General features: G+C 41.2%; 1 long non-coding RNA gene across 1 annotated transcript in view; it reads left to right on the forward strand.

Moving 5' to 3' along the window:
• Positions 1-1,084: 1,084 nt before the first annotated feature.
• LOC125111188 (uncharacterized) overlaps positions 1,085-27,636 on the forward strand; it is a 219,506-nt gene continuing 192,954 nt past the window's right edge. The window contains exons 1-2 of the long non-coding RNA XR_007130840.1: positions 1,085-1,196; positions 7,490-7,597. This is a non-coding gene — a long non-coding RNA (uncharacterized LOC125111188). The remainder of the gene's footprint in view (positions 1,197-7,489; positions 7,598-27,636) is intronic.

The raw sequence follows: 27,636 nt of genomic DNA on the forward strand, positions 1-27,636 counted from the left end.
GATGGGATTCTACTGATGGTGCCCAGCAAATGGTGACAGTTAATTGCTTTTGGGTCTGTGAAATAAGTGAGCAGGAGATTGAGCCTCTGAACTTGGTCACATTAGCACCTTGACCTCAGCAACTTGGAGACACTTCACAGCCTCTGCACTTTTGTGCCTGTGACCCAGGACAGCCTCATAAATGAAAAGTCCTTTCTAAATACAGCCATGGCTAAGTGGTTTTGAGAGGAGACACATGGTTCGTTTTCTCTCTTTCTCTCTCTCTCTGCTTCTGTGTTTCCCATGTGGAGTATGGTTTGCTAACCACGGAGGCACATGCTGTGGTTGCCTCAGGTAGGGAAGACAATGCCGGGTGACTATATTCCCTTCCTGTGATGCACCCTGCCGTTTAACAAGAGGAGGTACATGTGAATGGGAAGGGTGTAGTGAAGAGGAGTTAGAGGGTCTGGGTGGTTTTTGGTTATGGGGTAGCCCAGCAATTCCAAGTTGGATCTCTACGGTAACACTTGGGGGCTTCTTTTAAAGACCAGTCTGGTCTTGATTACAGTGGAGCCTTACCTTGGTTGCCCTCAGAGAGTAGACTGCTTGTAGGAGTGGTCTGTGAATTCCGTCTCACCTGGATCTGGGGAAGGAGCTCAGGTTCACCGCCAGGATATTATCCAGGGTAGGTCTCAGCCAACCTTCCTGCTTCTCCTCCGCCAAGGTCAGATCCAGAGTTGCTTCTAACCACAAAGCCTGTCCGCATCACTCCAGCTGGCTGAGATTGTTACCTGTGTTAACTTCATAAATCTCAACGTCGGCACCTCTCACTTGCAGATAATTACATGTTATCTTGCCAAACCACTTGTCATGTTGTCTTTTCTATAATTTAATCCTTATGCTTTACTTATATTTGCGATGTTTATGCATCGTTCTTCCAAATTGGTTGCAAGCTCCTTGTGAGTGAGGATCGGACCCCATGCTGAAATGGATAATCATGTGACTTCACATGTCTCTGGCACTTCTGAGTTCGTAAATCCCTTTCACGTACCTTACCTTATATGGGCATTACAATAATTCCATCCATTTGGAAGAGCTGGTATTATTAGTATCCTGATTTCTCAGATGGGGAGGCTTGGAGAAGGAAATAGTAAATGGCTTTCCCAAAGTTACACGGAACCATGATTTCCACAGAGCAGGAACATCGGAGATACTCAGTAAGTATTGTTGATTTATCTGTTCATCCAATCCTAGCTCAATTCTGCAGCCAGGCTGAGGCTTTAAGCAATAGGATCTGTATTTGGGGGAGATGATTGGCTGTAAAGACATCCTGAGCTCACTGGCTTCAGAGGCGACCTTCTGCTTCACCCTCTCTGTTGAAAATGCATTTGGTAAATCAGGATAACACAGATAGATGAGAAATCTGATTTTTACTATGTACTCTCCCCTGATATTTGCCTCCAAAGTAAGTTCCAGAGAATCCCTTTGCTGCCTAGAAAGACACAGGTGGGGGTAATGAAACAGTGGGCTTTAAAATCCTCCTTTCCAGATGTCATCTATTTAGCTCTTGCGATATTAGTTGGCAGCCATATTCGATTTTAGAAGTGTGAGGATTACTTGAAACCATATGACAGAACTGTTTTTCTTATGGAGCCAAATGTTGAAAAAGGCTTCAGTAATAAAAGTGGTGCAACAAAAATGGAACTCGTAAAGAGGGCTTTTATACCTTTTATATTTCCAGGGGTCTGTCAACCTGGGAAGGACAAAAGTACAAGCACTTTTTAACATCCTCAGTGGAGGGAAGGCCTTTCTCTGCCCAAGTCTGTACAGCAGAAAGTGAATCAAAAAGTTGAGCAGATTAGCTGCTCTCCTTCCTTCCTCCATCTCCTCTCCCTCCCCATCGACTACCCCCTCTGCCTCCCATTCTGTCTTTAGTGTATTTAGACTAAAGTTTTCAATTTGTCTGAATTACCTGAAAAGTTGTGAGGATAAATGAAGTGTGAAAGCACTTTGAAAGTAGAGAATTGCTTTGAAGAATCCAAACTCAGTCTAAACAGAACCCTCTGTACTCTATAATCCAAGAAGAAAGAAGATGATGACAATGATTAAAATGAAATTCGGAACGAGGTACAAGGGAACTGGACTTCTAGGGTGTGTCTCTGGTTCAAAGGCAGCTGCAGTAGAGAAAGCAAAGCGATGGAGGTGGAAGGTTTGCAACCACCCAACTGTCACTTACTCCTGGTGTCACCAGGGATGACTCACCAGGTCTCTTTGAGTGGGTTTCCTTATCAGTAAAGTGGTGATGATAATGCTTGTCTCCTAGGGTGGGCGTGAAGAGCAAATGCGATAAACCACAGGGAAAGACTTTGTGAATGGAAAGGTGCTATGCAAAGCTAAGGGATCACAGTTATTATTTACAGCAGTATCTTATGCCTTTGACATGCACATTTATGGAAGTGTAGTGTGGCATTTAATGTTCCCAAGGACAGTTGAGGCCCCAGAATATTGACAATAATTGAGAAAAGACTCAGCTGTGTCCCTGAGTTACTGATTTAGAAAGTGAAGTACATGCCCTTGAGAAACCATGCCCCACCATTCCCCAAGAGCCCCCTCGCTCTTGCTTGGAGGACCTCTTCTTAAGCCCACACATGTCTTGGTTTCCTTTCTGCCTCTGTTCTTTAGTCCATCTTAGTGCTTCAGCCTGGGAAGGGGCGGGGGCTCTCTTATTTTCTGTTGTAATCCAGCCCATTCTGCAAGGCTCCCTTTTCCCTTGTTCTGTGAAGTCATTTCTTGAGCTCTCCAGGGGAAATTACTTCAGCAATTATTCTTCAGAAATTCATTCCCCTTTTAAAAATGTTTGCATCTGTATTTGAGAGAATTTTCATCACCCTTTTCTTCTAGAATTGTAGTTCTGCCAGGCAGGGTTCATGGTGCATTTCGTTTGGTTTCTCCATTGCCTGGCACAGAAGCTGCCTGACTCATGTTCACACTCACTGAATGGTAGTGGTTTGGAATCTCTGCAAGGTGCCTGGGCTAAGCTGGACAAGAATAGCCGCAGAGCCCTGAAGGAAGTATGTAGTATGTATTTGGAAAATAATTGTTGGCTGATTACTTGATTTTCAGCAAAGAGATTCAGAAATGGTTCCTAATTAACCTGTAGCTTGTCGCAACATTAAATCCATGGAAACATTTCATCCCTCTGAGCATTTTGGCTACTCAAGGTCTCATAATACAAGCTGGTTTTAATTTTAGTTTTTTTTTTTAATTTTATTACTGTAGGTATTTTGTTTCTGATATTCAAAGTAGCAGATGCTCAACATGGAAAATTTGGAAACTGCAGAGAATTTAAAGAAGAAAATAATGATGATGATGGTGATAAAATATTGAGATACCTGTTCTATTTTTATTGGGTATTTAATTTTTGAGATTAAAATTTAACATCCAATTTTATGGTATTTTTCACTTAATGGAACATAGAGGCATTTTTCATGTTATTAAAAATTGTGACGAAGTAGGAGTTCTACTGTGGTGCAGCAGGTTAAGGATCTGGTGTTGTCATTGCAGTGGCTCAGATCACTGCTGTGGTACAGGTTTGATCTTAACCCAGGAACTACTACATGCTGCGGGCATGGCTAAAAAGAAAAAAAATTCTGACAAAATATATATTTTTTGTGACTACATAATGTTTCATCATTTGGATACATCATAATTTACTAAACTATTACCTTATACTGGTGATTTAGATTGGATCCAAATCTTCTTTTATTATGGATGATTCATACATGAAGATCTTTATTTAAAAAATAATTTGCATTTTAGATTTTTTCCTTAGGATATTAATATTAATAAAAAAGGAGGAGTTCCCGTCGTGGCTCAGTGGTTAACGAATCTGACTAGGAACCATAAGGTTGTGGGTTCGATCCCTGCCCTTGCTCAGTGGGTTAAGGATCCGGCGTTGCTGTGAGCTATGGTGTAGGTCGCAGACATGGCTCAGATCCTGCATTGCTGTGGCTCTGGTGTAGGCCGGCAGCTACAGCTCCAATTAGACCCCTAGTCTGGGAACCTCCGTATGCCGAGGGAGTGGCCCAAGAAATGGCAAAAAGACAACAAATAAATAAATAAATAAAATAAAAGAGGAATCGCTAAGGTACAAATTTTTTCTTTTTGCTTTTTATACCTGCGGCATATGGAGGTTTCCAGGCTAGGGGTCAAATCAGAGCTACAGCCGCTGGCCTATACCACAGCCACAGCAACGCCAGATCTGAGCCGCATCTGTGATCTACACCACAGCTCAGGGCAATTTCGGATCCTTAATCCGCTGAGCAAGGCCAGGGATCAACCCGCATCCTGATGGATACTAGTCAGATTTGTTTCTGCTGAGCCGTGATGGGAACTCCAGGTACAAATATTTTTAAGGCCCTGGGCACATTTTCTCAAAATTACTTCCAGAATGATTGTACTAATAAGATACATTTTCATGAATGGCTATTAGAGTGCCCATTTCATTATATTCACTTTATATTTTATAACAAACTATTTGGCTGATTTTACTTTTTAATAAAGTATTTAGGGACCAACCTCATTTTAATATATGATACTTATTTAATGTTAATAATTTATTTCTAGGGGTTTTTTGAGGGTGTGAAATTGTAGGTGCTCTATTCTGAATGAGTGATCCAGTGCGAGTACAATCCTAATGAAAATGACATCAACTTTATTTTTTAAATTTATTTTTATTAAAGTATATCTGATTTACAACACTGTGTTAGTTTCAGGTATATGGAAAAGTGATTCAGTTATATACACACATATATCTATTTTTTTCAGATACTTTTCCCTTGTAGGTTATTATAAAATATTGAGTATAATTGCCTGTGCTATACAGTTGGTCCTTGTTGGTTACCTATTTTATATATAGTAGTGTGTATATATTAATTCCAGACTCCTAATTTATCTCTCTACCTTCTTTCCCCTTTGGTAACTGTAAGTGTGTTTTCTATGTCTGGGGATCTATTTCTATTTTGTATACAAGTTCATTTGTTTTATTTATTTTTTTAAGATTTTACGTATAAATGATATCATATAATGTTTATCTTTCTCTGTCTTGCTTATATCACTTAGAATAATACTCTCTAGTTCCATCCATGTTGCTACAAATGGCATTGTTTCATTCTTTTTAATGGCTGAGTAATATTTCATTGAAAAAAATACATTACATCTCCTTTATCCATTCCTCTGTTGATAGAAGACAAGACATTTAGATTGCTTCCATGTCTTGGCTATTGTAACTAAATGCTACCGTGAACATTGGGGTGCATGTATCTTTTCGAATTATGGTTTTATCTGAATAGATGCCTGGCAGTGGGATTGCTGGATCATACGGTAGCTCTGTATTTAGTTTGTTTTGTTTTTGTTTTTGTTTTGCTTTTTGGGGCCATACCTGTGGCACATGGGAGTTCCCAGACTAGGGGTCGAATTGGACCTGCTGCTGCAATCCCACGCCAGAGCCACAGAAACACCAGATCCAAGCCATGTCTGTGACCTATACCACAGCTCATGGCAATGCCAGATCCTTAACCCACTGAGTGGGGGCCAGGGATCGAACCCACATCCTCATGGACACTAGCAAGTTCTTTACTGCTGAGCCACAATGTGAACTCCTATATTTAGTTTCTTAAGGAATTTCCATACTATTCTCCACAGTGGCTGCACCAATTTACATTCCCACCAACAGTGTAGGAGGGTTCCCTTTTCTCCACACCCTCTCCAGCATTTATTATTTGCAGACTTTTTGGTGATGGCCTTTCTGACTGGTGTGAGGTGATATTGCATTGTAATTTTGATTTGCATTTCTCTAATAGTTAGCAATGTTGAGCATCTTTTCATATGTCTTTTGGCCATGACGTTTACTTTAATACAAGCCACAAAGTGTTATACAGGTGCAAGCTATTGTTGTTGTCATTGTTACTATTTTCCAAGAAACAATAGAATTTAGGCAACTGACATATCTAAGCTGTCTTCCTAGCAATTTAGGAAGGAAACGGTCTTCTGTAGACCACAGTATGTAAAGAAATATATTAAAATTGAAGAAGAAAAACATACATTAAAAAATGGAAAAAGAAATCTAGGTCCATTGTGTTAAGTATATTATCAGTGTTTCCCCCCACCCCCAGGTAAATTAGACACACAAAACTAAAATTAAAAGGGTGTGTGTGTGTGTGTGTGCGTATGAGTGCATGTGTGTATACAGACACATTATCATTTAACTTTCTTCTAAAGCTTTTACATCATTATTTTCTCTTTCTTTAAGGTAGTAAAAGGACAAATACTTTCAGAATGAGCATCTTCATGGAAGAATATCTTGAAAAATTGCTAAATTTGTATCACAAACCCATCAGAACTGATCAGAACGGCAGTGTGGGATCCAGCATTAAGAGCTCAAAGAAATATTGTAGTCAAACCTTTCTTTCCATAGGTGAAGAGATTGGAGTCCACTGAAATAATTCTAAGGAGAGATAGCAGCATGGTGCCAGAAATGAGTCTCTAATACAAGGATTTGTTTCTGGTGTACCTCATTTTCTACTTAAACAACTCTGTGTATCGAAAAGTAATTTTGTTAGCAGAGGGTGTTGCACAGAATTTGTGAACTCTTCTTTATATCTGTTCACTCAAGACTTTGGGGCTGCATGTGTGAAACAGAGCACCTTTTAGTCTACTATTTATGGGGAGATCACGGAGGAGCCAGTTGGATTTGATAAGGAAGCACCTAAACAATATACCAGGGAGGATACTCCACTGGTCCCCAGGAACTTGATGGTATACCCCAAAAGACATTTTCCCATCTCTAACTCTTGTCCTTTGAAACAAATCAGGGTGAAATCACAGTAAATTATTGAGCTTTGTTTTCTCTAGTACAACTAATACCTTACCAACTCCAAATGGGTCCTCTGTGAGTGTTACAGGTAAGGAAGAAGATTTTGAATTGAAGGTTAATGGATTCACATTTAAATAGCATTAGGCATTTGTTGGCTTGTCTCCAGGAAAATATTTCAACTGAATAACCAGGGGGCTGGGTCTTGGTTTCCTGGAGCAAAATGAAGAAGAGAATGAGAACAATTCCTATGATTAGGGTACCTAAAAACGACATCATGATGATTCTGAGATTTTGGTTTTTTTTTTTTTCCTTTGCCTCAAATAATCAACATGGGTCAATGTCACCACATTACTTTCATTTTTGATTTTAAATGTCTACATGAACATTTTCCTTGGTAAACTAGACAAAAGCAGACCTGCAACATTTCCCAGCTCCTGTCCCCAGTCCTGGCTCTCTGATCCACTCCCTTGGTTAAACTGGATAATAAATCCCTCAAGTTCAAGTGGAGACTTGGGTTTTGTTGATTTTCCACCCAAAAGGAGGAAGGACAAAGAGCCCGTGAAAAGCTAATATTTTCTTCTTGTATAACTTGTCTACTTTAATTCCTGATTGCCACCCTCATCTCCATTTTTTTAGGTTAACGAATCAGAAGGCCATCTCCCCCTGGGCTGCCTCCTTATCCAGACACTACAGGACTTACTCAGATCCTAACTTTCGTTTTATTACACTTCTTGGGAGTACCAGGTAATAAATCAACTGGGCAAGGACAGATATGGAAAAGTAATGTTTAAAATGAGTTATGATGTAAAAGAGATGACTTGCTATTATGTTTTATCAAAGGCAGCGTCTAACAAGCATAATGTAATTCACAATGCTTAAGCAGGGCGACTTTAATTGCAACAGTCATTAAGCTCACAGGATCATTAAATGCTTTAAAAGAGAGAGCCAATGAGTTATTGTGAATGAAATAAGGGCCCCCCACTCACCCACTCCACCTATTTAACTGGAATTGAACTTAGTCTGTGTCACAGCCCTTGGCTCTCTCTCCTCTTTCTGTACCAAGTCACTGGGACTGTTTCAGAACAGAGGCAACACAGAAGCACTTAAGAGGAAAGAAAGGGAGACAGAGGTATGGTCAAACTCCGGTTTAAATTTACTAGCAGATTCAATTTTGCCTTTTACATTTTCGTAACATTTTAAAGTTCGAAAGCTAGCCACTTATCTATTTTTTGATAAGTTTATTATCTTCAGAAGCCCACAAAAAACAAAAGAACTACCAGCATACTAAAAGTTCCATTTCCCCAGTAATTACAGAAATGTAAATCAAAATTTATCAAATTGCTAAGAAATAGAAACAAAATGATATTTCCCACTGATGGAAAGCATATAGGGAAGAAGGTACTCTCACATTTCTGATGGGGCTTTAAAATGAATAAAAATTTGTGGAAAATGAGTTGGCACTAGGTATCAGACACCTTAAAAATGTATTTATGGAGGTTGAACCAGAAATTCTGTATCTAAGAAGTTATCAGTGGGATAGATGGGGAGTTTGATATTAGTAGTTGAAAACTGTTACATTTAGAATGGATAAGCAATGAGGTCCTACTGTACAGCACAGGGAACTATAGAAAATTTCTTGGGAAAGAACATGATGGAAGATGGTATATACATGACTGGGTCACCTTGCTGTATAGCAGAAATTGACACAACATTTTAAATCAACTACATTCTAAAAACTTTAAGGTTTAACAATGAGGATAAATGTAAAAAGAAACGGGAAATACTTTAACCTGTAATAACAGATTGGTTAAAAAAGCAATGTAGAGCCAATAGATGAATACTACACATTTATTTAAAGCGACATTTTAGATAAGTGTATTTATGAGGAAGTAAAAGATGTTAACAACATAAAGTGATGAAATGTGAACCACAAAACCTTATGAATGGCATGAATCCATTTTGGGACACACAATGTTTTTTTAAAGCATATCTGCCTTTATGTGGGAAAGAGTGGGGATTGAGGTTCTCTATTCTCTTCAATGTCATCTTTCCACATTCATACGCCTTCACCCTACTGTTCTGAGATATCAGAGTTATTTCAGTGTTTTGGATGCAAATGCACTTTCTCTCTCTCTTTTCTCCTGGGCCTTCTAGAATATTGCTCCCCACTTTTAGAGCACTGACTCTCCTGCCCTCCCGTCCACACAAGCACCTCAAGTTGGACCCAGGTCCCGTGTCCAATAGTCTCTGCTCACAGAAACCCTTTCTTGACCTTTCAAGGTGGGGTGGAGTGCTCCTTCCATGGGCTCCTCTTCCACAGCATACCTCTCATGTCCCTGGGGTGACCTGTTTACCTGTTTGTGTCGTCTGTTCTTTCTGTCAGCACAGAGACCATTTCTAGGTTCTTACAGTACTGTGTGTGGTAGCCTCGCTTGATGCCATCAAGTCTTTTCCTCCCTCTGTCTTCATGCCACAGCCCAAGGAGAGGTGGAGTCTAGTCCTTCCCTCCCCTTGGATCTGGGTTGGCCTTCATGACTCACTTGGACCTACAGAGTGTGGCAGCATGATGCTCAGGGATTCTGAGGGCTTTCACTCAGGCTTGTAGAACACTTGCTATGGGAAGTTAGTCATCATCTGAGGAATATGACTGCTTCGGGACAACCACACCGTGAGAAATACAAACTAACTGGAGACGCCCCAGAGAATGGGACCATTGTGTGTGGGGAGGGCAGAAGGGGGAGAGAGACAGAGAATAATGGTCAAGGAGCACTGAGGTTCTAGACAAGTGCATGAAGCCGCCATCTTGGAAGTCACCCCTCCAGCCCACCAGCCCCCCAGCCCAGCAAACCATGAGTGCATTGAGATGAGTCATTCCTGAATTCTTGACCCATGAAATTTAGCAACTAAATTAAGCACTTATAGAAGCAACTAAGTTTTGAAGTGTTTTGTTAGAGTAACTGATATAACTATAATATCAGTCTGGCAGGTAGTGAGCCTTCAATAAACACCTGGTAAAGGAATGTGTAATTCAGGTTTTTACTATTTTTTTTTCTTTTTTTTCTCCTAGTTACTTTTACATTTAATTTAATTTTTGAAGCCATACTCATGGCATATGGAAGTTCCCAGGCTAGGGCCAGGGGTTGAATCAGAGCTGCAGCTGCTGGCCTATGCTAACAGCCATAGCAACATGGATCCAAGACGCATCTGTGACCAACACCACAGCTTGTGGCAATGCCGGATCCTTAACCCACCAAGTGAGGCCAGGGATCAAACCTGCATCCTCATGGACACCGTGTCAGATTCTTAACTGGCTGAGCCACAATGGGAACTCCTTTTCTAGTTACTTTTTTTTTCTTTTTTGTCTTTTTAGGGCTGCACCTTCGGCATACGTAGGTTCCCGGGCTAGGGGGTCTAATCGGAGCTACAGCTGCCGGCCTACACCACAGCCACAGCAATGTGGGATCCTTAACCCATTGAGCGAGGCCAGGGATAGAACTTGCAACCTAGTTGGATTCGTTTCCGCTGCGCTATGGTGGGAACCTCCCTTCTTCTAGTTACTTTTTGATTTCTCTGTAATGTAATGTGTATAAACATTGAACCAAAATTTTTTTTTTTTTTATAAAAGAAAGAGGTTCCAAGAGAAGAACTAAAAAGGAAAAGGACATGAAAGTTGCCAGATTATGGCCAATTGGCCAGAGAGTATCTCTGACTTAACCCGATTCTGTAGAAATGTCCTTAATTCTGTCTGGAAGGCCGGCTTTTCCATGACAGCCTTTGTCTCACTGGAGACATGAATAGTTTTCTAAAAGCCTAATGCCCTGTCAGGGAAATAGAAGCATGGCATTGAATTTTTAATCTGTTTCTAGAACCTCAAATGATCACAGACAACTTCACCAGGTCAGTTTAGCCTTCTCTGAGCTTGTCATTCCGTGTTATTTAGGGAAGAAAAACATTATGCCGCCTCTTTCCTCTTAACAGAATAGGCTCAAGTTCCTAAAGTTAAGAGCATGGAAGGCTTCCTCTTTCTTCTAACAGTGTTTCTTCGGGTTGAGAGGAAAATACCTATTGGCTCATTATGACGTGGTGGGGGTGGGGACATTATACCAGCATCCTTCTCATGAGAATTTCTTTCCAGTCTGGGCCACACCTAAGTTTTGCTTACGAAGCCGAGGAAGGGCCATTACTTTTAGTGACATTTCTAAGCCAGTTGAGTGTCTGTGTGTAGGATGAATTAGGTGTCCTGGATGGATGGAGTGAAACACTCTTTAGTGACAAGTGGAGGATTAAACTAGATGATCTCTGCTAACTCTTAGCTCAGGAATTCTATGGCATCATGAATTTCCGCTTGGAAAGCTGAGTGCATTGAGATCTTTCCAACTCTAGTATTTTGGATCCCATTATCCCATAGATGTATCTGTACATTCTAGATTTCCTTTGAGACTAAAGTAAAATAAATGAGTTCATGAATGGATAAATAAATTAAATACACAGCTTTATTAAAATTCTTTTGGTGGTAAAATATGCATATGATTTACATTATTAACCTTTTTTTCCCCTTTTGTACAGCTGTATTTGGAGTATATGGAAGTTCCTGGGCTAGGGGTCGAATTGGGGCTGCAGCTGCAGTCAACAACACTGAATTGAGCTTCATCTGCAACCTACACTACAGCTTGAGGCAACACTGGATCCTTAACCCACTGAGTGAGGCCAGGGATGGAATCCTCATCCTCACAGAGATAATGCGTGGTTCTTAACCCACGGAGCCACAAGGGGAACTCCTAAAATTTTAGCCATTTTAAGTGTACAATTCAGTAGCATTAAGTATATTCACAATGTTTTGTAACCATGACCAGTGTGTAGTTCCTGAATTTTTTATCATCCCTGTAACTTGATTTTAAAAATGCCTCTTCTGCCTATTCAAAGGCTATTTTTTTTCTTATTTCTAGATTTTAAATGGTTGATGTGAACAATAACTGACCTTGAGATAAGTGCCTTATGACCAAAATCCTCCATGGATGAACTCTTCTCAGAACCATAGTCACCAGAATAGTAATACTGAGACAGATTTCTCAATGTAGGGGTCATGTCAGTGGTTTTAAATCCTCTGAGAAGAGTGAACATCTATAGACCTAATAGCTACAATTAGTGAATCATTCAGGACATTTCAAGTTTGGGGGTGAGCATGGCTCTGTGCACTCAGTGTCTATTCTGCCTTCTTTGGCTAATAGATTCCATTCCTCTGGCTCAGGGATGATGCTGTGGTCCCAGCCAGGCTAGTCATAGTGTCCGAATCCTGGGTCATAGTGACTGGTCCAAGGGATGGGCATAAGATCCAAACCATGTTTGGAAGCTTTATCCTCCCGCCCCCCCCCAAATTCAAGTTGAGAGAAGAGAGCCTTCATTTTCATCTCTGGTTTTACAGCATTTGGGATATATATCTGGAATAGCTGGGAGCCATGCACCCCACTGTTAGGTAAGAGATTTTGGGAAAATGAACCTGATGTTTAAAGAGATGCAGAGATGAGAGATGAAGAAACTCCTTAGAACATTTAGTTGTCCATAAGGCCAAATTCATTCCTGCCCTTTATGCTATTGGATGATTATTAATCCCTCTCTTTTGCTTGATTTTTGTTGTTGTTGTCTTTCTGTCCCTTGTAACCAGAGTACTCATCAATATGGTCAGATTTATAATTGTAGCTAAATCATGTATTTTGATCAGTAATATAGATGTCAGCCAGTGTTGCTACCCTGTGACTTTATGGGCTAAACACAGGGAGACAGGAAGATAGTGTTTCGCAAATCCATCCACCCACAAGTCCAACCACCTCTCCATCCATATTCCAGCCCCACGGATACTGCATGCATGTGAATATAAAGCAACACTCTAAACTGCTTTTTCAGTTACTAGAAACTTGAATAGGTATTCATTGCGACGTTGTCCATTTTGGCCAAGCTCTTTACTTTCCTCCCTCTTCCTGGGGAACTGTGTCCATGTTAATGCTGGAGTTAGAAAGAAAGAAGAGGGAAAGTCTGGATGTGGCAGCTCTCTCAGGATCCAAAATAAGATCTTATGATGGGGCGGTGGTTATGTGGAAGTCAGGAGAGGGGAAAAACATGGCTGAACTAAACCTTTCAGACGTTAGAGAAAAATCAGAAATACCAGTGCCTCCCTAAAAAGGATTTTAGAAATTCATCCTGGAGTCCCCTGGTGGCCTAGCAGTTAAAGATTCACTGTTGTTACTGCTGTGGCTCAGATCACTGCTGTGGGTTGGGTTCAGTCCCTGGCCCAGGAACTTCTACATGCCAAGGGTGCCACCAGAAGAGTGAAAGAAAGAAAGAAAGAGAGAGAGAGAAAAAGAGGGAAAAAAAAAAGAGAGAGAGAGAAAAAGAGAAAAAGAAAAGAAATACATCCTGTGGGAGATTTTAGGTGGAACTGAGATTTGAATGAGGGGTGTAATGGGGTTTGGTATAAATTATAATAGTTACTGAGTATTGAGCATATTGCATATGTAACCCATATCATATACTCCTCACAGCATCCTTTTGAGAGCTTTTTGATTTATGCACGGGGAAAATGGAGCTTACAAAGGCTAAATAACTTGTCCAAGGTAACACAGCTACTAAGGGACAGAGCTAGAATTTGAACCCCATAGCTTATGCATATGCATAAGCTACTGTATTGCAGTTCACGTCCAAGCTGTGAAAGAATCAAAATCCAGCCGGTCATGGAGCCTGGGCTGTTAACTACTTGACCTACATAGCAGGGCCAGGAGGGTAAGGGAAGGCAAATGTCAGAACTATTTGGGCAATGAACCAGCCACTTTTCTCTCTATAGTTGGGATAACACAGTCAAATCTATACATAGCCAGGAATGCTATTTTTGAGACATCTGTAATAACTCATTTTACCACCATTTATTTCAGTCATGGTTTCTCATCCATAAAACAGAAATAAAAGTAACTGCCTCAAAAGGTTGATGCGAGGGTTCCTTGAGATAATGTATATAAAAGTGCAAGGGAATTGTCCTGAAAGGCCTCCTGTCCTCAAATCTTTCCTCTTTCAATCAAACATACCATCTGAAATTCCGTTCTGAGAAATTTATCCCTGGGTGAGTCACTGATTCGCAAACTTTGCTATACATCAGAATTGCCTGAAAAATTTACTTAAAATATTAACCCTGGGACAGTCAGACCCTTTGGGGTTGGGGCTCAGGCAACAGTATTTTTACTAGATGAGTCTAGTGCACAGCAAAGTTTGAAAACACCCGATCAAGGCATTATATCTACAGAAGTCCCTATTAAATTTCAAGATTTCTCTCTGGGAGGTTGCCGTGGTTCTCAAATTATAGCCTCTGTTTCCTCATTCTACTAAAAGTGTTCCCATCAATATTATTGGTAATCTCTTTATTGTGAACTCCAGTGGATTCTTTTTGGTCCTCATATATTATGGCATCTCTCCTCAGCCTCTTCTGCCTCTCTTCATCTCTGAGATATCAGTTTCTCCAGTCTTACATCCTTGAATGCTTCTCAGTCTCCTTTGCTGGCTTCTCTTCCCTTTTTCAGTTCTAAGTAGGGAAGTTTCCATATGGAAGTATGGCTTGTAGCCAGATCCCCTGTTCTTCTCTGTATACTCTTTTCCTGGACTTACATAGCTGATGGCCAGCAATTTCCAGATTTTTGCCTCCCACCTAGTCTTCTCCTGGAATTCCCATTTTGCACTGCTAACTGCCTACTTGGATATCTCATGATTATCTCAAACTCAGTGGGTTAAACATGATCCCCTAGATTTTCTCTTCCCCCACATCCTCTTTAAACTGCACTTCTGGGAGATGATACCACAGTCCACCCAGTTACTCAAGCTAGAACCTAGACATCATGCTGCTTCCTCCTTCTCCCTCATCACCCCCACACACTCCAGCAGCAAGTCCCATCAATGTCCTCCCAAATGAATCTTGACTCTTCCCATCTCTCTATCTCCCCTGTCCACTATCCAGCATGCTACCATACTCCTTCCTAGGATCCCCCTAATACTCCCTTTATGTGATTATCAAGGAAGCCAGATCATCCTTTTAAATAACTCAAAACATAAAAACATAAATGAGATCATTAATTTCTTAAACATTCTGAGGCTTCACGCTGCATTTAGACTAAAGTTGATATCTTACTATGTCAGTAAGGCACCAATTCATTTCTTCTTCATCTTGGTCTACAAAGCTAGTTCTTCATCTTCTACATATTTTTTTGGGGGAGGGAGGGGGGCATGTCCGTGGCAGGCAGAAGTTCCTGGGCCAGGGATTAAACCCACGCCACAGCTGTAACCAGAGCCACAGCAGTGACAAAACTATGTCCTTAACCCGCTGAGCCATGAGGGAACTCCCAAGGCTCTTTATCTTCTGATTCACTATATTCCTCGCTGTATTCCAGTCACACTGGCCTTCTTTAAGTTCCTCAAGTACTCCAAATTCTCTTTCCTCAGGGCCTTTGCATATACAGTTCGTTCTGCCTGGAATGATCTTCAACTTCCATGACTGGTTGTTTCTTATCCTTCAAAGCTTAGTTTAAAACTCACCTTTAACCACTCTCTCTGAGTAGGTATTCTCTGTTATTTTCCATTAATTCTTCATAGTACTTTAAACTTGTAATTATTTATTCATTCATTTGTTTATCATCTATCTTCCACTCTAGGAAATAAGTTCCATGAATTCAGGAAGAGCGTCTACATATCCAGCTTCCAAAATAGTGTCTGGCATGTGATATCTGCTCAATAATAAAAATCTACTTAATAATAATAGTCATAATAATAAATAATCATGAGAGTATTAAAAGAAAATATGCAGAATATTTAAATTTTCTAGGAAGTTTTTTTTTTTTTTTGTCTTTTTAGGGATGCACCTGTGGCATGGGGAGGTTCCCAGGCTAGGGGTCCAATCGGACCTGTAGCCCCTGGCCTATGTCATAACCACAGCAATTCGGGATCTAAGCCACATCTGCCATCTACACCACAGCTCACCGCAATGCCGGATCCTTAAGCCACTGAGCAAGGCCAGGGATTGAACCCATGTCCTCATGGATGCTAGTCGGGTTCGTTAGTCTCTGTGCCATGATGGGAGCTCCAAATTTTCTAGGAAGTTTAAAAAGGTTTTTCTAAGCATACAAAAAAACCTAGAAATGAGGAGTTCCCCTTGTGGTTCAGTGGTTTACAAACCTGATTAGTATCCATGAGGATACTGGTTTGATCCCCGGCTTCACTCAGTGGGTTAAAGGATCTGGTGTTGCCTCAAACTATGGTGTAGGTTGCAGACACAGCTTGGATTAGGTGTTACCATGGCAGCTGCAGCTCCGATTAGACCACTAGCCCAGGAACTTCCATATGCTGAAGGTGCACCCCAAAAAACAAAAACAACAAAACTAGGAATGACTGACAGATTTAGCTACATTAAACATTAAACATTTCTATGTGAACAGAACCAAAAGGTAGAAAACAAACTGAAAAAACTTTTCTAAATTATTCAAAGGAGGAGTTCCCTTTGTGGCCCAGTGATTAACAAACCCCAATATGATCCATGAGGGTACAGGTTCAATCCCTGGCCTCACTCAGTGGATTAAAGATCTGGTGTTGCTGTGAGCTGTGGTGTAGGTGGCAGCCATAGCTCTGATTCGATCCTTAGCCTGGGAAACTCCATATGCCATGACTGTGGTGCTAAAATAGCAACAACAACAAAAAATTATTCAAAGGAATTTTTTCAAATCAGTAAGAAAAGATAAAAAATAGAAAAATGGGCAAAAGACACATTTATAAAAGAAAAATAGGAGTTCTATCTAGTGGCTCAATGGGTTTAGAGTCTGATATTGTCTCTGCTGTGGCTCTGGTTCCTGCTGTGGTGCAGGTTTGAGCCCTGGCCCAGAAGCTTCTGCATATTGTAGATGTGGCCAAAAAAGAAAAAAAAAAGAAAGATAATAAATGGTCAATAAAAATATCATAAGAAATATGCTCAACCTCACTCTTAAAAACATCAGATTTTCACACTGTTAAATTAGCAAGAATTCCAGAGATTTACAAATACCCAGGTCAGGTGTATGTGGAAACATTTAACTTTCATACATTAATGTCATACAAAACAGTTAACTTTCTTACATGTGTTGTAAATTAGTGTAATACTTTTGTTAAATGATTTGGCCATGTCTGTTGAAATTTAAAGTGTGCTTTACCTTTGACCCAGCACTGCTTTGAATGAACAATTTTAGGAATTCTCCCTAAAATAATACTTTCACAATGTGCAGTGTATGTTTATATAAGGATATACAGTATATTTATATAGTAATACATGATATACATCATCTATGTTCAGTTTGGCATTGTGGTAATAAAAATATGGATACCGTCTGATTATGCAATTAAATAATGGTACATTCATACAAAGAAACAGTATGCAGCTGTTAAAAAGAACAATGGTGTAGATTTATATATTCTGTTTTGAAAAGATATCCTTTGATATATTGTTAAACAGATTTAATTGAGTGGTATGTGTAGTAAGATTCCCCCCTTTTAAAAATCCAAAAATGCCAGTATTTACAAAGTGTTTAAATATGTTCAGTTATACATGGAGAAATAAAGAAATGACTGAAATTATTACCCATGGCTATATTGGGGAACCTGGATTTTGGAAAATACTCCCTTTCTAGGTCTTACGTGTATGTTTGGTACATTTCTATATTGTTTGGCTTTTTTAAAAACCACAAGTGTGTATTGCTCTGTAAATTTTTAAAAAATGAGAGCAAGAGGGCAAGAAAGGAAGGGAAAAGACAGAACAGTGTGGAGACAAATGATTTCTCTTTCACGCATTTTGCCATCAGCCCTGTTTGGAGCTGCCCGGCTGGGCCTTGTGGAGGGTCAGACTGCAGAGTCCAGGGTTCAGAGGCACCAGTCCTTCACTCTTTACCCCAAGAAGGAGAGACACTTCAGCATCGTATGTTTTTGTAAGGATTACATGAGATAAAAGTCGTGAGAAAGCCTTATTGACTATAAAGCTCTTTCAAATACAAGAGATTATTATCATCAGGGTCCGTTTCCCGTCCCAGATACCAGGCGGGACTAGCTGGTTGCTGCAAAAAACCCTCCCCGTGTGTGCTGGTGCCAGAAACCTGCAGTCCCTTTTTTTCCAGAAGAGCCTTTACCGCAGAATCCTCCCCCCCGCCTCCCCCAGGGAGGCTGTCAGGCCTGCCTCCTGCTCCATCACTTCACCCCGGCCCTGGCCCAGCCGCTTCCCAGCAGAGCTTGGCTGTTCCTTGAACTTTTAGCGTTGGTTCGATTTCCTCCAGCGGTACCACATGCTGCTGTGCAAACAGAGCACGTGGTCGGGCCAAACAAAGGAACATGTGTGCTGCAAACCATCCCCCTATCACGGGAGCGTGAGCCCCGCCAGGAGAGCGCCCGGCCGCGCTATAATTTTTCACTGCAGTTGAAACACCCCATAAGCTCTCAGGAAGCGGCGGGGGTGGGGAGCGGCCCAGAGAAGGGCCCGCGTCTCAGCTCTTTCCATCACGGTCCTGGAAATAGCAGCGATCGTGCACCGCCCCGACCCGGCTTCCCCCAAGCTGCTAAGATTTCATTTCACCTCCGACAGGCTGCTTGGGGACTCGCTGTGAAAAGATCACTCTCCTGGGATGCTGTCAGGGGGAAGGGGGTCGGGACTGTATACAGCTGTCTAAACGTCTCAGCCTGGGAGGCTCAGGCACATCTGCACGACTCTGTCTCAGGCTGCGGGGCACGCAGGGAGCGCCTCAAACCTATCAGTGTGCCGGCGAGCGGTAATTGCATTAGGATTAGTTATCTCCTGCACTCTGCTCATTAGCCCTGAGGATGGCTCACATCCAGCGAGAGGGTGGCACAGGCAGAGGGAGAGGACGTGCGCCTAACAGGTTGTGATAATGAAAGACTTGCTCTCCTAGAGTTTGCTTCCCTCCTCCCCACCCATCCCCGCCAGGCCCCCTCCTCTCCTCCTCCGTCTTCCTCTAAACCTCATTTCCTGACTTCTTCCTTAAGGTCTTATGAAATGCGCAATTTAGGAAGATTGCAATGGAAAAAAAAAAAAATCAAGACCGGCTGGCAGTGGGGGAGGGATGCTGTGGAGGGCATGGGGATGGGTTTGTTGCCTGAGTCAGAACATGACTGTCTTAGTGGTTGGCAAGTTCTGATGCCAAAGCCAGGGGCCAGAGAATGCCCAGGTGCTTTTTTTTTATGGCAGGCCTGGTTCCTGATATGTTTCAACTTCCTTCCCTGATGCCTAACACTAGGGCAGAAGGGAGAGGTGGCAGTTTCCAGGGGATCTGTATTCAGAAGAGCCCCACTTTGGATTGTGTCAACTCATCCACCCAGCTGAGCTGATGGCTCCCTGCTCTATAAGCCCCTGGCTCTCTGGCTGGTTGGATCATGGAAGCACCATAGGACAGTTACTGGTTTCACATTTGCTCCAAAAATGGGGACCCAGTCCATCTATTCTTTACCTGCACCTGGCATACTGTCTGGCATACGGAAAGTGCTCCAAGGTGAACGGTGGTTAATAATAACAACTGGGTCACTCTGATGTACAGTAGAAATTGACAGAACACTGTAAACCAACTATAACAAAATAATAATAATAATAATAAAAATTATTAATAAAAAAATAAATTAAAAAAAATCAAGGAAATCACCTTCAAGAGGCACCACCATCCCAAACTTGATTTTTAGGCAGGCAGATTTACTAGCAATGTGATCACACAGATAATCTAACATTTCTAGATGTGTTTTCTCATTGGCAAACCAGGATGAATAATTTACCCATAGTCTTATACTTGTGTAAGTCACCCCATAGAGAGCCTAACACATAGTAGGTGCTCAGTAAACATTAGTTCCTTTCTACGTCTTGCTTTATTCATCCCTAAGATTGGGACTGGGAAAAAAAAAACTTCTTTGATGTCTCAAGAGGAGGTAATTAACGTTCTCTTAACCCATCGGAAAGGGCCAATAGAGTACAAAGTTGTTTTATAATTAAGAAATGTATCAAACCCTGTGCAGGACTAATTGCTGTGCAAATTTGATTGAGGCCTGTGAGGACAAGATTGCCTTTAATGGGTTGCAGTGAAGGGGACTATTTAATATTCTTTAGGGAAGTTCCAATCCTCCAGTCTCCGCATTGGAAATTGCATCACCAACCATTAGGAGCGCTATTCAATGGTTGAGACTGAATACACCAGGGCTTAAATAATTATTTTGAAACTGGAAGGTTTATTGAGAGTTCAGGGTTCAGATTTAGAAATGTCAGAAATAGAGTTTTATTTGTTTCCATTGCACATAATGAATTGCCCTTTAAATAATGAAGCCATGAAAATGCCAAGTACCACATACTCCAATGGATTGCCAAATGTTGAATTAGGCCCCTGTGAGACTCAGGCTTCAAAGCCACATACATTAGAGAATGGGGGCATTTACAATTTCCAGAGAAATCACTGATCCAGAGGGAGTTTGATGGAGGCATACCCCTCACCAAGTCTATAACCTAAACTTTTCAACTTCTGTTGTGGTTCTATGGGACTACTTGGCAATCCTTGTTATTGGCCATCTGGAACAATACTTTGGAGGGGTGACAATGGAGAGAAGCTCTTAGAACAGCCTGTGTGGATTCCATGTATTTGTACAGAACAAAGATGTTCTCCCTTAGACCAAGACCATGTGTATATACTCAGGTTGGGGTCCAAGGGGAATGAGGAGTGTGGTAGGCTCCCTTCTTTGTGGCCTGAAGCCATTAGTTTTGCTTATCATAAGTGAGTCCAGAAGACTGGCGTGGTTTAGCCTTGGGGCCAAATCTTCCTCCACCAGCCCAGGAGCCCCAGAATCTTTTTTCCTTCTTACACCTCATTCTCCCTTTGTCTCTTCTCCGTCCTCTCCAGATAAAAGATTACCCCCTTTATCTCTCAGACTAATTCACCCATGACTACATTCACTTATTCCCCCTTGACTTCATTACTCTGCCTCTATCTGGAGTTTTGTCCCTTCATTATCACTTTTCTCCTAACTATATTTTATATATTTTTTCCAACTGGAACTTTACTTGGTTTACTTCTGCTTTCAATCAAAGTCTAGTCTTTGATAATGAGAATAAACCTTCACTTGAGTTCACTCTTTTTCTAGTATTTTTTCTAGGTCTCTCTCTCTCCTTTTACTGCCCTTCTTCTGTGTCTACATCTGCTGTCTCCACTGTGACATTATCCAGTGTTCTCTGAATCCCCTGAGGCTTGATTTTGCCTCCTCTGGCTTCCTGATTGCCCCTATCAGGGGTCCACTCTGACCCCTCCCTCCTTTGTTTATCAGTCTCTCATTGAGATCCTCTGGGCACTATTCTAAACCTTTTCCAAATTTCTCTCATTTTTTTTTTCCCTCCTCTGGGTCCTCCAGGCCTCCCTTCCTCTGCTTTCTCCCCAAACATATAAGTGCCTCAATCACCGGAGCTCACATTTATGAAGTCCTTACTACGCATTTTCATCCTTCCAGCAACCCTGTAAAGCAGGTACATTAGCTGTTTCATTTGTATATGGAGAACTGAGGCTAAGATAGCTGGTAGCTGTCAAATCCTGCTTTGCTCTCTCTGACTCAAGTCCAAGCACTTAGCCAGGTGGCTTTATGCCCCAGATTTGGTTTTCTGATCTCAATCCCCATTTGTCTACTGTTGACAGGCACACCTCACCTTGCCTGTCTCGTGGGTCTGCCTGTACCACCAGATCTCAAACCCTGAATGTACCATGTAGATGAGTTGACTGCTCTCCCCTCCTTCCTAGCTTCTGTAACAGAAACAACATTTTTCCAGGACTAAGGCTTGACCCACAGAAGCCTCTTCTCTTTTTCTGGCTCATTTTGCTCAGCCCTTCATCTTATTCGACACCAGGCATTGAGCATTTCTTTTATGATGTCTCTTGAATACTTTATTTTATTCCATTCTCATTACTGTCCCTAAGACAGACCATTAGATGGTCCCTTGTTTGAACTAGCACACTATTCTAATATCCTCTGACCTGTTTTTCTTGTGGTTCCGCCTAGCTTGCCTTCTTCATCGTGGCCTGAACAATCTTCTTAAAACATTTCTTTCACATTCACACAGTTTTGTTCCAAGAACCCAAATGATTTCTCTGTACCGCAATAAAACGGATGCTCCTAAACTTACTGCTCAAGGTTCTTTATGTTCTGGTCCCCGACTTTCATTCCATAGCACCTTAATATTTTTAAATAACCTCTTAGCTCTGTTTTAATGAATTGGTTAAACAATTGATATCCTCCCTTTTGCCAAAAGGCCTTGAAGACCTCTGTTGCAACTTTACCTGCATGAACCTGGGCAGTGGTGTTTAGGTGTAGTTTGCCAGTGCACGAGCTATGGACCTGGATTCAAAGTCCAGCTCTGCATTTGTCAGCTAGGAAAGCTTGAGGAAGTTCCCTGGCTTCCCTCTATCTTCCTCTGCTTGTCTATATAATGAGGAATTGCCTTGAAGTTTACAGAAGAAAATAGATGCTTTCATCTATTGAAGGCAAAGCAAAGATATTTAATGAATCTTTTCCCCCAACATGCTTGGTGCTCTTCTGATTCCACACCTTTGACGCTGATCTCCTTTATGAAATTGCCTTCCTTTGGGTCTCCACCGATTAAAATTCTCCCAATTCCTCAAAGCACATTCATTCCATTGCCTAAGTGAAACCCTCCCCACAGTATCCCCCCCCTCAGAGACATTTCTCTCTAATGTTGGCACTTAGAACAGGTACCATGTAAATCAGCCTGCAATTAACACTGTCTTGTGTGTCATCCTCCACATGCCCCAGCCCTTTATCCTCACTTGGCCACCTGCTCAGGGCTGCCCATCAGAGCATCAGGAACCTGAGATGGAGGAAGATGTGGGAATGTTGAGTGGCTGCAATAATGGGGTCAAGGGGGGCGGAAGTAAGTATTTTAAACAGGAAAAGTCAGGGAGGGTGTCAGGCATCCTCTTTCTTCCTTCCTTTCTGCCTTCTTGGACAAAATAAGTAGTGCACTTAACTGATATCTTTAGCAAGCACAATCGAAGGATGTGATCAAAACAGAACTGTATTCTGTGATAATCTATGTGGGAAAAGAACCTGAAAGAGAATGGATGTGTACAAGTACAACTGACTCACTTGGCTGTACAGCAGAAATGATCACAACCTTGAAAATCAACTATCCTTCAGAAAAACTTTAAAAAATGAAAAAAATTAAATAAGCAAAAACTTCCCAGAACTGTAGTTTCTTTCCCACTGCCCATTCATAATTTATTCAACGGGGATAAAGTTTTCCTGCCCTTGGATACGGATGGGTCTGACAATTTAAAACAAACAAATAAAAAACCTGTTGAGTTCCCATTGTGGCTCAGCCGGGTAAGAACAGAACACAGTGTCCGTAAGGATGAAGGTTCTCTCCCTGGCCTCACTCAGTGAGTTAAGGATCTGGCATAGCCACAAGTTGCAGGGCAGGTCGCAGATGCAGCTTGGATCTGGCATTGCTGTGGCTGGGGGAGGGTAGGCCGGTAGCTGCAGCTCGGATTCAGCCCCTAGCCTGGGAACTTCCATATGCCACACATGTGGCCAGAAAAAGAAAAAAACAACAAAAACAAACAAACAAACAAACCTGTCTATTTACTAAGACATAACTTACATACAATAATAAGCACAAATTGTAAGTGTTCGCTTTGATGAGTTCAATAATTCTGTACACCTGTGAAACCGCCTCCCCCAAACAAGATATGAAACATTTCTACTATCTCAGAAAGTGCCTTCACTTCTTTTTCCAGGTATTTGCTTTCCCACTATCTCTAACCCCATTCCCCACTACCAGACACACCGCTGTTCTGATTTCTCTCACACTAGATTAGTTTTGCCTGTTCCCAACTTCCCAGAAATGGTATGTACTCTTTTGTGTCTGGTTTCTTGGGCTCAACATAATGTTTTTAATGTCCACTCATGGAGTTGCCTATGTCAGTAGTTTGTGTATTCCTTTTTGTTGTGTGTTGTACTGCATTACTGTGGAGTTCTAAGAGCTCTCCTGTTAGATGAATATACCAGAATCTGTTTATCCATTCACCTGTTAATTGACATTTAGGTAGTTTCTAGATTTTGGCTCTTCTGAGTAAGGCTGCTATTAATATATTTGTGAAAGTCTTTTTGTGGACAGTTTTATTTATTTTGGGTGAACGCCAGGAGTAAATTGCTGGGCCCTAGAGAAGTCAAATGTGTGATGAAAAATAGGCCCATGGGGTGTTCTATAGGGCAGTGGACCTGTATGGCCAAAACAGAATCCCTTTATCAGTTGTTCCACCTGAGTCTTAGTTTTCCATGAGTTCTTTTCTTTCAGAACTCTGTTGCAAGCTGAATCCTCATGTTGCCAGCCAGCAATTTGTCTACTTTTATTAAATATTTACAGAGCGTCTCATAAGGAGCTGGGTGATTAATGAACTAAAAATTGTTTCTTACATGGTGGCCTTTGATTTATTTATTCAAGTTTTTTTGTAAGGAGTTGAAGAGCTGTGGAGACATCACACTTCCTAATCCCTCCATGAACCAAAGACAAATCAGAGATGTCCGTTTTACAGTTGGAGAAGTTGAGGCACAGAGAGGCAGCAGAGGGGGCACTACTTGTCTGCAGAATGGGATTTTAGAATGTCCCAGTATTGGTTTGCACCCCCCCAGACTGAGTTGTTCGCTACTGAACAAGCGTGCAAACAACTAGCATGACAGCCCACAATATCCGTGCGCGTGCGTGTATGCGCGTGTGTGCATGCCGACACTCAGGCCATGACTTTTCTGCTGCCCTACATCACAAAACTAATACCCCATTCCCTGTAGGGTATTTCACCCCGGTACTGCTGCTTGGTAACTCCCTTGAGATGCATTCCAGATGGAGGATATTTGGCTGAAAAATACTACAGCCAAGGTCTACAGCATCACTGCTGTGATCTTCCCAGTTCGTATAAACACACCAGAATTTGGTCTCATCTGTATTTAGATGAGAAGCTGCTCAGGAAATTTGCCAGAGCTGGGAGAGTAGGGTTAGCAATTTAGTGGTGGGACAGAGATGGGCATCGGGCCACGCGCTGCATAATTTTATGAGTCAACTTGACTGGGCCACGTCAAACGGTTACTCTGGGTGTGTCTTTGAGAGGGTTTCTGGATGAGATTAACATCTGAATCACTAGACTAAGTAAATCACATTGTTCTTTCTATTGTGTGTGGGCCTCATCCAAACAGTTAAAGACCTCATTAGAAGGAAAAGTCTGAGCTTTCCACAAGCAAGAGGGAATGCCTCCTGCCTGACTGCCTGGAGCTGGGGCATTGGTCTTTCCCTGCCTTTGGACCTGAGCTCAAACACAAACACTATGCTTGTGTCTGGAACTTGCCACCTTCTGGATTAAAATTATACTATTGACTCTCCTGGATCTCCAGCTTGCTAGCTGCAGGTTTGGAGACCTAGCACCCTCCTTATTCCTTATTTTATGTATACAGTTGACCCTTGAACAACCTGGAGGTTCAAGGTATTGAAATTTTGCACATAACTTTACAGTTGGCCCTCTGTATCCTCAGTTTTGCAGCCGTGTTATTGAAGGCTCAACTGTATCTACCTACTTATCTATATCTTCACTGATTCTCTTTCTCTGGAGAACCCTGACTAATCCAGGCCATCCGAGGAAGAAGGAGTTGCTGAAGTTAAATAATTCTCATGCTGAGGAGGCGGGGCGTAGGATCCTATGAATAAGAGTTATCTTTCTTCGAACTTACTCATGCTCAGAAAGATTTCTAAAACTTTGGTTAAATATGTCTATGAATTCAAAAGTGGTTATTTCTGCGTGGTGGCAATACACGTAATTTTTAAAGTTATTTTTCTGCATGTATATATTCCAGATTTTCTAAAATTACTATTACTTTGAAGAAATTAACCTTTTAATTTTGAGGTCATTGTAGATTCACACGCAGTTGCAAGAAATAATACAGAGTGATCCCATGTACCCTGGGTCCATTTTCCCCCAGAGGTAACATCTCACAAAGCTAAAATGCGCTATCACAACCTGGATACTGATGTTGATACAGTCAAGATTTGTCACCCCAAGAATCTCTCATGCTGCCCTTTCATAACTACACACATCATGCTCCCACTTCTACCCCCCTTAACCTTTGGCAACCACTGATCTGTTCTCCATGTCTGTAATGTTGTCTCACTAAGAATTTTATATACGAGGAATCCTACAATATGTCATGCTCTGAAGATTCACCCATGTTTTTATCCGTATCAATAATTCATTCTTTTTTTAAAAAGTTGTTGAGAAGTATCCCATGGTATGGAGGCACCACAAGTTGTTTAATCATTCACCTGTTGAAGGAGATCTAGATTTTCTTCCATTTTTCACTATAAGTAATAAAGTTTAAGTAAATATTTATGAATTTATCCATTTGTCCTTTCATAGGTTGTGCTTTTGGTGGCAACCCTGAGATCTCTTTGCCTAGACCTGGGTCCCAAGCATTCTCTCCTATTTAAAAAAAAATATATATAATTTTTTAAAATGTTTAAGTCTGTGATCCATTTTGATTTAATTTTTGTTTAAAGAGTGAAGTTAGGTTAGGGCTCTCCTCCTCTTTTCTTTCTCTTTCTCCTTCTTGTCTATAGTTGTCCAATTTTTCACCACTATTTGTTGTAAAGTCAGTCTTTCCACCGTTGAATTGCTTTTGCACCTTTGTCAAAGCTCAGCTCAGCACATTTAGGTAAGTCTATTTCTGTTTCTTTATCCATTTCAGTGATACATGTGTCTATGCCTCTGCCTCTTGATTAATGTAGAGAGATAAGAAGTCTTAAAATCAGGTACATTTCCTTCCCAATTTGTATGTCTTTTATTTCTTTTACTTGCCTATTATATTATTTGGAACTTCCAGTACTTCATTGAATAAGACTGGAGAGCTGAGTTCCTTTTACTTTATTCCCCCTTTAAAAATTATTTTGGTGGATTTTCCTGGTGGCTCAGCAGATTAAGGATCCTGCCTTGTCACTGCTGTGGCTCTGGTTTAATAAATAACTAATGTGGCATAGGTTCAGTCCCTGGCCTGGGAACTTACACATGCTATAGCCATGGCCAAATAAATAAATAAATAATATAAATTTTTTAGATCTTTTAGTTTGCCTTTCCATATAAATTTTTGAATAATCTTGTCTGTAATTTTTTTTCTAAATTTTGATAGGAATTGCCTTAAACCTGTGTGTAAATTTGGGACCAAATGACATCTTATACTATGTTAAGTCTTCCAATCTATGAATGCAGTACAGTAGTCTGTTTATTTCAATTTTATTTGATTTCTTCCATCTTTTTTTGGGCGGTGGGGCCGGTACAGCATATGGAAGTTCCTGGGCTAGGGGTTGAATCGGAGCTGCAGCTGCCAACCTATGCCACAGCCACAGCAACGCCGGATCTGAGCTGAGTCTGTAACTTACACCACAGCTCACGGCAAAGCCTGATCCTTAACCCACTGAGCAAGGCCAGGGATCGAACCCACATCGTCATGGATATTAGTTGGGCTCATTTCTGCTGAGCCACAATGGGAACTCCCTTGTTTTGTGTTTGTTAGCATACAAGTCCCAAACGTGTTTTGTTAGATTTACACACAAGTATTTAATTATTTTGAGTGATTGAAATTGTAGTGTAATTTCAGTGCCCACATGTTCATTGCTAGTGTATAAAAATATAAAAATAATTTGCATATGTTATATA

This window comes from Phacochoerus africanus, chromosome 11 (genome assembly GCF_016906955.1).
Source record: "Phacochoerus africanus isolate WHEZ1 chromosome 11, ROS_Pafr_v1, whole genome shotgun sequence".
NCBI lineage: Eukaryota > Metazoa > Chordata > Mammalia > Artiodactyla > Suidae > Phacochoerus > Phacochoerus africanus.